The sequence below is a fragment of the Sinocyclocheilus anshuiensis genome, unplaced genomic scaffold (genome assembly GCF_001515605.1).
Source record: "Sinocyclocheilus anshuiensis isolate Anshui unplaced genomic scaffold, SAMN03320099.WGS_v1.1 scaffold700, whole genome shotgun sequence".
Taxonomy (NCBI): Eukaryota; Metazoa; Chordata; class Actinopteri; order Cypriniformes; family Cyprinidae; genus Sinocyclocheilus; species Sinocyclocheilus anshuiensis.
This window is the reverse complement of record NW_015555756.1, coordinates 711475-719433: the sequence shown is the minus strand read 5'-3', so window position 1 is coordinate 719433 and position 7959 is coordinate 711475. Positions and strand designations below refer to the sequence as shown.

At 34.6% G+C, this 7959-nt stretch overlaps 1 protein-coding gene across 4 annotated transcripts in view; it reads right to left on the bottom strand.

Moving 5' to 3' along the window:
- Positions 1 to 7693, bottom strand: part of tenm2b (teneurin transmembrane protein 2b) — a 269320-nt gene extending 261627 nt beyond the window's left edge. For all 4 annotated transcript variants that reach the window (XM_016467623.1, XM_016467628.1, XM_016467625.1 and 1 more), the window contains exon 1: positions 7322 to 7693. The gene's annotated coding sequence lies outside the window, so the exon portion shown is untranslated. The remainder of the gene's footprint in view (positions 1 to 7321) is intronic.
- Between the last annotated feature and the right edge of the window lie 266 nt (positions 7694 to 7959).

The following is a 7959-nucleotide window of genomic DNA, read 5'->3' as shown; positions in this document are numbered from 1 at the left end:
GAAGTTATTCTGAAATCATATAAAAAACTGATAGTCATTCGGCAGTCAGTGACATCATTAAATGGCACCTGAAAGACCATGTGGTGCTGCAGAAAAGTGAGTTTATTATTCTTAAATACTTGATAATTTCACCTTTTCATGGTGTGGTAACATAGGTTACAAAAAACACATCATTCAGTGAAATGCCAAAAACACTTTTAATGTTAGATTTTTTTAAAAACAAGTAGATGTTGTGAATAATTGTGATTAACTTTACTGGTCAAGTTTACTGTTTGAAATAGGTGGCCATTTGATTGCCTGACATATCAGCTGATGTAGAAGTTTCGTCATTCAGGGTAATGGTTTTGTCATTCAGTGTAATGCAAATTCTCTGTTACACCACAGTGTCATCCATTACACTGAATGACAGTATCACTGTATAAATAACAATTTTAACATCTTATTTATATTACAGATAAATTAGGAATGTTTAGCATTGACAAATATGTGTTAAACTTAATAAATATTAATATTTGAATGCATTTTGGTATTGTTTAATTTGATTATTGATTAATTATAGACACCCATGAACAGAGGGAGTCAATAGGCACTGTAAAAAGCCAAAAAGCTAATAAACTAAGTGTGGACCCAGTAGCTTGGGTGGCACTCTTAAAACCTGTTCACACCAAGAACAATAACTATAAAATAACTATAACAGTAACTATGTTAGCCTCCACGCTGATAAACAATAGCACTGTTCATTCTAAGCATTTGCTGCAGATTTGTTGTCTGCCACTTTAAATGCTCGAGCTCTTTAAAGTTGAATTCATTCTAATTGGCTGTCAATGCTTTTATCATTCAGCAACTGGAAAAAACAAACAAATCCATCAATATCAAAGAGATTCCAACAATATCGTTTCTCTGTGCAGTTATCGTTAGTTGTGCTGTGGAATCTGCTATTCTTTTATACAGAAGATATTTCTTCCACTTTTTTGATTGTTTTTTTTTTCTTTATCTTTATCCTTACCGTACTTGGTGTGAACGTGCCTTTAGCCAGGAAAAGAGAAAACATTAGCTTGCCAATAATTCTGGGCAGTGAGACCCCCTCACTACAGTATGTCAGTAGTTTAAGAGAGATCACTGAGGGGATTCTCCACCCAAATATACTCATCTTGATCATGTCATTTATGTTTTCAAACAGAAAGTATTAATAAATGTGGCTGCAAGCAGGAATTTTTGAGGCCGAGCAAGTCAGAAACAAAGTGACAAGCTAAGCAAGCATGGCAGGGGAGCATCAGGAAAATGCTTTTTATATTTCAACATCTGTTTCTGCAGTCATTTACTCAGGATTATTATTAAAACTAATTTAATGACACAGATTAATACTAAAAATATTTCAGTTATGGGAACAATGGCAATGTTATCTCTCTTTTTGGCAAATCGTCATTCAGGGTAACAAACCATGGTCATTCAGTGTAACACATATATTCATGTAAAAACGAAACAATATACTCATTCTGACCTGTACTTATTAAAATACAAATAAGAATATATGATCATGCTAAATTTTAATATATTTTAAATGATTTTCACTTCCTTACAAAAATTTCTTTCTGGCAAATTGGAAAACATAGTGGTTTGAAGGACATTAGCAAAGTATAAAGATTTAAAAATTAAAGTTAATTGATATTTGAGGGCTGCACTGTGATGCTTAAATATAGTCTTTTAATATGTCATCAAATGATTCATGTTTTAAATATGCCTAACAAGATTTTTTGGTATATAAATATTGTTACACTGAATTACATTTTAGTGCGCGTCTTCTGTCAAACATGGTAAAAAATGCATTGTTCAGCTCATGAAAAATGGGGGCAAAAACAAAAATGTTGCGTTTATAATTTTGTTCAGTGTATATGAAATCTTGATATATATAATATAATTCATATAAGAAAATTTTATATATGTACATTACATTTGCATATGGTTTAGCTGAAAATGAGTCAACTTACCCCATATAGTGGGACAACATGCCCCGTTAAATACTCAACATGTGTTCAATAAATTGTATTTCTTCTAAAAATTTCCATAGGTGTAAGTAGAGTATGTGCCGAAATTGAAAAAAGACAGAAAGTTGAAATCGGGGTAAAAAAAATAGTCAACCAGCCCTGGTCTCCCCTACTATAGTTTTTGTTTTGGCTGTAGCTTTCACTGTAGTATTTAAAATAACACAGCAGGGTTACCACAGACAAATAAGTGGGTCAGTCAACAAAAGTACAAAATACAAAGCCACAGGCACGGAGGTCAGTCATCGCAGACCAGCAGCTGGTCATGAGCGTCTCTTGACGCATTAGAGAGCAGTGCGCCGTGCGTTTTCCACTAGTGTCTGTGTTACTGCTGAGGCATTATGGATATTGCACAAACTCTAGGCTATATCTCTTAATCCTCTAATCTGCAGCGCACAGGGAATAGCTGGTTACATCTGTAAGACCCTGGAATGCCGGGGCAATGCTCTTAACATAAAAATGTCATATTCACTTCCCTCGGCAGAGATATGTTTACACAAGTCGCCCACACTCATGCATTGTAATTTGATGTAAGCTGTTCAGTTGATAGGGTGGCGTTCTGAGACGTGGCAGTATGAGTTTCCCAGGTGAGTTGGTGGTGACAGGCCAGGCAAAGTTGCTAATGATGGCGCGCAAAACCATGGGTCCCTCATGTATTGAATATACTGCAGCAAGCAAATAGTTAAAACGTGGTAATGAAATTACTATCATCATTGAAGTCACTCTACAGCAGTTAATGCTTGAAACATGGATTAAATAAATTGACTAAAATATTAATAATATTAAATATTTGCTGTCGGGCATTAAATTGAGGTTTAAAATAACCATACATAATTAACATTTTACATGTAACGCTAATAATTATATTTTTATAGAAATTTGTTTCACTGTATTGGATAAAAACTGAGCATGATGCAGATTTTTTTTTTCAATAAAATACAGAATATAAAAATGGATTGAATAAATTGACTAAAATATTAATGATATAACATCTGATGTTGAACATAAAATTTAAGTTTAAAATTAAGCATATTTAATTGAAATTCTATGTGTATTGCAAACAATTTGGGAGATATTTGTTTGTTTTAGTAATGTAAAATGTTTTAAATACATGCATATAGAGTTCACTTTGCTCACTGTATTGGATAAGAACTCTGAGCATGATGTGATTTTTTTCTTTTTTTTTTCAATAAAATACAGAGTATAAAAATGGATTGAAGAAGCTGACAAAAATGTTAAAATATTGGTTTTGGACATTAAATTTAGGTTTAAAATTGACCATATTTAATTGAAATTCTATGTGAAATGCAAAACAAGTAGGAGACATTTGTTTGTTTTGTAATGCAAATATTTTTAATCTTTTTAAATACATACTTCAATACAACTCACAATTGTCATGATGTGGATTTTTTTCTATAAAATACAGAGTATAAAAATGCATTGAATAAATCAGCTAAATATTTGTTTTGGACATTAAATTTAGGTTTAAAATTGGCCATATTTAATTGAAATTCTACATGTAATGCAAAAATTGGTTTTTGTAATCCTGTAATATTTGTACATGAATCTGCACACTGTATTGAAAAAGAACTCTGAACATGATTTTGAATGTTATTTTTTCTTCAATAAAATACAGAGAATAATCAACTATTTAATTAGTTATCAAAACAGTGATTAGCTGCAGCCCTAGTACATACAACTAGCACACTACATCTTAAGGAACAGTTGCTATTAGTCAGGACACCGATGTGCAATCAAGACAAACAGTATGAATCATTTGTCCACCTGCTTTGCTGGGTTGTTTTGCAACGCAATCAGATACAGCCTCATTTTAAGCCTTCATTTGCTGTAGTTGTTAGGCTTTTCAAAGAAGTGTAATTAAGGTGACAACTCTAAGACAGGAAAATGGAGCCACTTTTTCGCATGCCTATCTGATGGGTGGTTAGTGATTGTTTAAAATGTCGAAAGACTGACGCTAATCTACTTTCTGTTTTGAATATACAGTGGATAAGCACCTTCTATTGCTGTAATCTTCCATGCAGAATGCCTAAAAAGACAAAATCTGTTTGTTTTGTTACAGGCAATCAGAATCAGTGAAAGCACCTTAAACTACAGCATAAAGAGACAGATAATCAGACAGAACATAGAGGAGTGAAAGAATAGGTATGCGTGGAGTTTTTTTATTTTTTTAAATAAATGACGGGCCCAAATAATGGGCAAATTGAATGCTATGAAAACAAATATAGTGACTGTAACTGTAGGCTATGATTTACTTTATGTGCAAAGAAAATGTTAAAATATATTCACACATTAAACCCCTCAAAAAACAGCTGCTGATTGGTTACTATTTTAAAGCAGAAGTTCAAATCACTAAATTAAAAGTTATTTTAAAAAACACAGAGAAATGTTAACTACATCGTTATTGTTAACTAAAACTAGAAGTTCAACTATTTAAAACATTTATTGTTAGTTAAAACATATCTGAAATAAAATAAAATATAAATAAATATATGATCAAAACTTTTTTTAGTTTTAGTTTAATTACTAACTGGAAATAAAATTAAAAAAAATAATAAATAAAAAAAAATAAAGTAAACCTAACTAGTAATATTTAAAAAATAAAACTAATAAAATGGCAAAAGCATAAATTACTACAAATATAACTAAAATGAAAATGAAAATTGAAAGTATAATATAAAAGCCAATTCAAAATATTAATAAAAACTATAATAGTATATAATACTAAAATAACACACACTCACCTGTGTTACGTGTAGAATACTAAACATGCATTTAATGTCTACCTACACTTAATGTGGGCTATACCATTTTTGCAAAATGTATGTTGTTTGCTGTCAGGATGAGCCGTATTAGTCTCAAACTCAGATGTCACGCCCACGGACCATTGGATGAACATCTGATGCATATGGCACACAAAAGTGGAAACACTTCAGGAGTTTCGAAGTCGTCATCGGATTGGTTGAATTATACAGGATTTCCGGGAGACGTGTGTGCCGCGTTCTTTAACTTTCCACCAGGAAACAAAGATGCCGTGACACCAAACCCCCTCACAAAAGAATCCGTGGAAAAAACACGGACTTTGCAACCCTGCATTCAACACGAGCTTGACTGATCACGGGTCGAGAGTAGAATAGATGACTGACAGACCATGCTGGAGTATTTGCTGCTCAGCAGATCCTGAACTCACTGACAAATATCTGATCGTGTAAGATTAGATATGCTCCTTTACACAGAGTGCGTATGAACGCGAAATTGAAAGTTAAAGTGAACAGCGAGCGCGCATTCAAAAGCGATTTCAATACCCGCATATTGACAGCGAGTTTCGAAGTCGTCATCGGATTGGTTGAATTATACAGGATTTCCGGGAGACGTGTGTGCCGCGTTCTTTAACTTTCCACCAGGAAACAAAGATGCCGTGACACCAAACCCCCTCACAAAAGAAGAAAGCTTTACAACTGTGACAACGAGCGCTTATCAGGATCCACTAAACGATGGATTTTCAAAAGTATGTGAAATATTTGAGAAAATTATAAACAATATAAGAATGTTTGCGGGAGCGGCCACAAAAATCGCGGGAGCGGAACACACATTGCGGTAGCGGGCAGGGAGCGAAACACACATTGCAGTAGCGGGCGGTAATGGTCAGAAATTCAGCGTGAGCGACATTACGAAAAAGTTCCACGCAGAGCTCTACTCCAGACTATCCGCACAGCATGTCGATATTTGAGGCAACTTTTTTTTTTATATATAAAAACTAGACACATTGTGCACTGAGGTAGGCCTGCTATTTATTTTTATGTCTGACGGAAAAAAGACTCTTTAAGGTGCATTGAAGGATTCAGTGTGTTTTCGTTTTGTCATCTTAATGTTAATTATTTAATTGAAAAATATTTAGTGTAGGCCTATTTATTTTATTCGTTTTATTTGTTATTTTATTCTGTTTTTCTCTATTCTCAGAAGTGCTGCAGGTGCGTGATAATTTGACGATGTGTGAATCCAGGTTCTGTTATTGCTCTGTTGTTCTTTATGCTGCTGTTTGCACGTTAAAATAAACCTGTGAAAAAAATTTTTTTTGTATCTTTAATGGGTCACAGACACTCATCCATTCTATTTTTATTTAATACTATTACTAGTTTTTTTAATTACTTTCTATATATATATATAATATACTTTATTTAATACTATTACTATTACTACTAATAAATTTATTATTCTAATCTTATCAGTTAATGGTTAATGTTCAGATAACAAGTAACGGTTGTCGCTCGGGAAAATTAACCGAAATGAACATCCCTTCACTGTTTTTGTGGCGACATTTCCACACCCCGAAACGTGACGCTGAACGAAACGAACTGTAAATTGATTGTTTAACATGTCGGTCAAACGACCTCATGGGCGGGCATTGGCCAATGAAAGCTGCCATGGATTCCAGACCTTCAGCCGTCAGTCTGAAGATCTGGCTACGCGAGACTAGATGAGTCTTAATGCAAAATGGACATACATTTACAGATAACCATAAAATGAAACCTTTATGCGCCATTACTATGTGGAAAACTTCCCAACAAAATGACATTGGGATGTGTAAATAATGACAGGTTTTTATGTGAGCTATCCCTTTAAGAAACAGCACTTTCCCAAGAGAAGCTCCAACATGATGGATGTGTCAAAGGTGGTGATAAATGAAGCTTTTACTGAGGCAACTGACCACCAGAGATTTAAAAACAAAAACAAGCAGCCTAAAGCAGATATTCTTCACAACTAATGTCATCAAAAGCTAAAGTGCAGATTAACTGAGACCAAACAGAAATGCTTATCATCACCCAGTCAACTTCAGATCTTGACATTACAACCATGACTAATACATGCAAAATAGTAGCCTACTTAGTATCACAATGCATAAAACAACACATTTTATCATTAAACTGTCAAAATGAGAGAGAAAGAGATTAACGTACTTCATCTCAACGAGAAAAACACTTAGTTGCGGCTTTACCTAAGTCTCCTTTAGCATTTACTCTAGAAAGTCTGCTAGTATAGACAGCGGTGGAGTTGTGCCAATAATAATACTCGTCTAAATTATTGTTATTTAGGCCTTTAAATGCGTTATTATGCCCCGTCAGTTCACTGCAGCATGTGAGTTGGTATGCGAGCTCCGCTACTGCGGATGAGACGCGCGCGCGCACAGCGGCACTGATACAGCGATATGTGAAGGAATTTAAACTGACAGTTAGAAAAATAAAATAAGAAAGACTATTTACCTGTTAAGACGGATTAATGTCTTATAAGCACATCTTTTCTCTCTCTTCTTCAAAAGTTTTAGTCCTCGCTCACGTCGGAGTGGTTGTTCTCGCGCTGTTTCTGCGTTCCAGTCAGAGATTCATTCTGTCTGTTGTAACGCTACAGAACGAACCTGCACTGGCGTCTGTCGAGGACCTAGAAAACTAAAACAAACAACCCATTCCGGAGCGAATGTCCATGGTGTCTCGCACAAAGCGAATGGTTTAGTAGGCTAGTAGAGCAAGCACACGTGTAGATGTTGTCATTCGTGCAGCTGTAATCATCAGAGGGAGGGTTGAGGAGATGTTTCCTCAGTAAGACGCTCCGAGGGTTGTTGGTGCTCAGTGAAGGTACCAAGGTGAGAGATTTTATGTATCACCGTAAACTAACTGATTTTGGATACTATTTTAGACATCTTAGTACTTAAATGTATGGAAGCTCTGAATATGACTGCAAAAACAAACTAAAATCCCGTAGTGCCTTCCTTTTTGTCTATTTTCGGTATGTTTTTTCCGCATTTTTTGTTATTATTATTATTATATTTTGTTATATTGTTATCATTGTTGCATTGTTATTTTATCCACCGTATCCACCGTGGGGGGGGGGGGGGGGGGTTTTT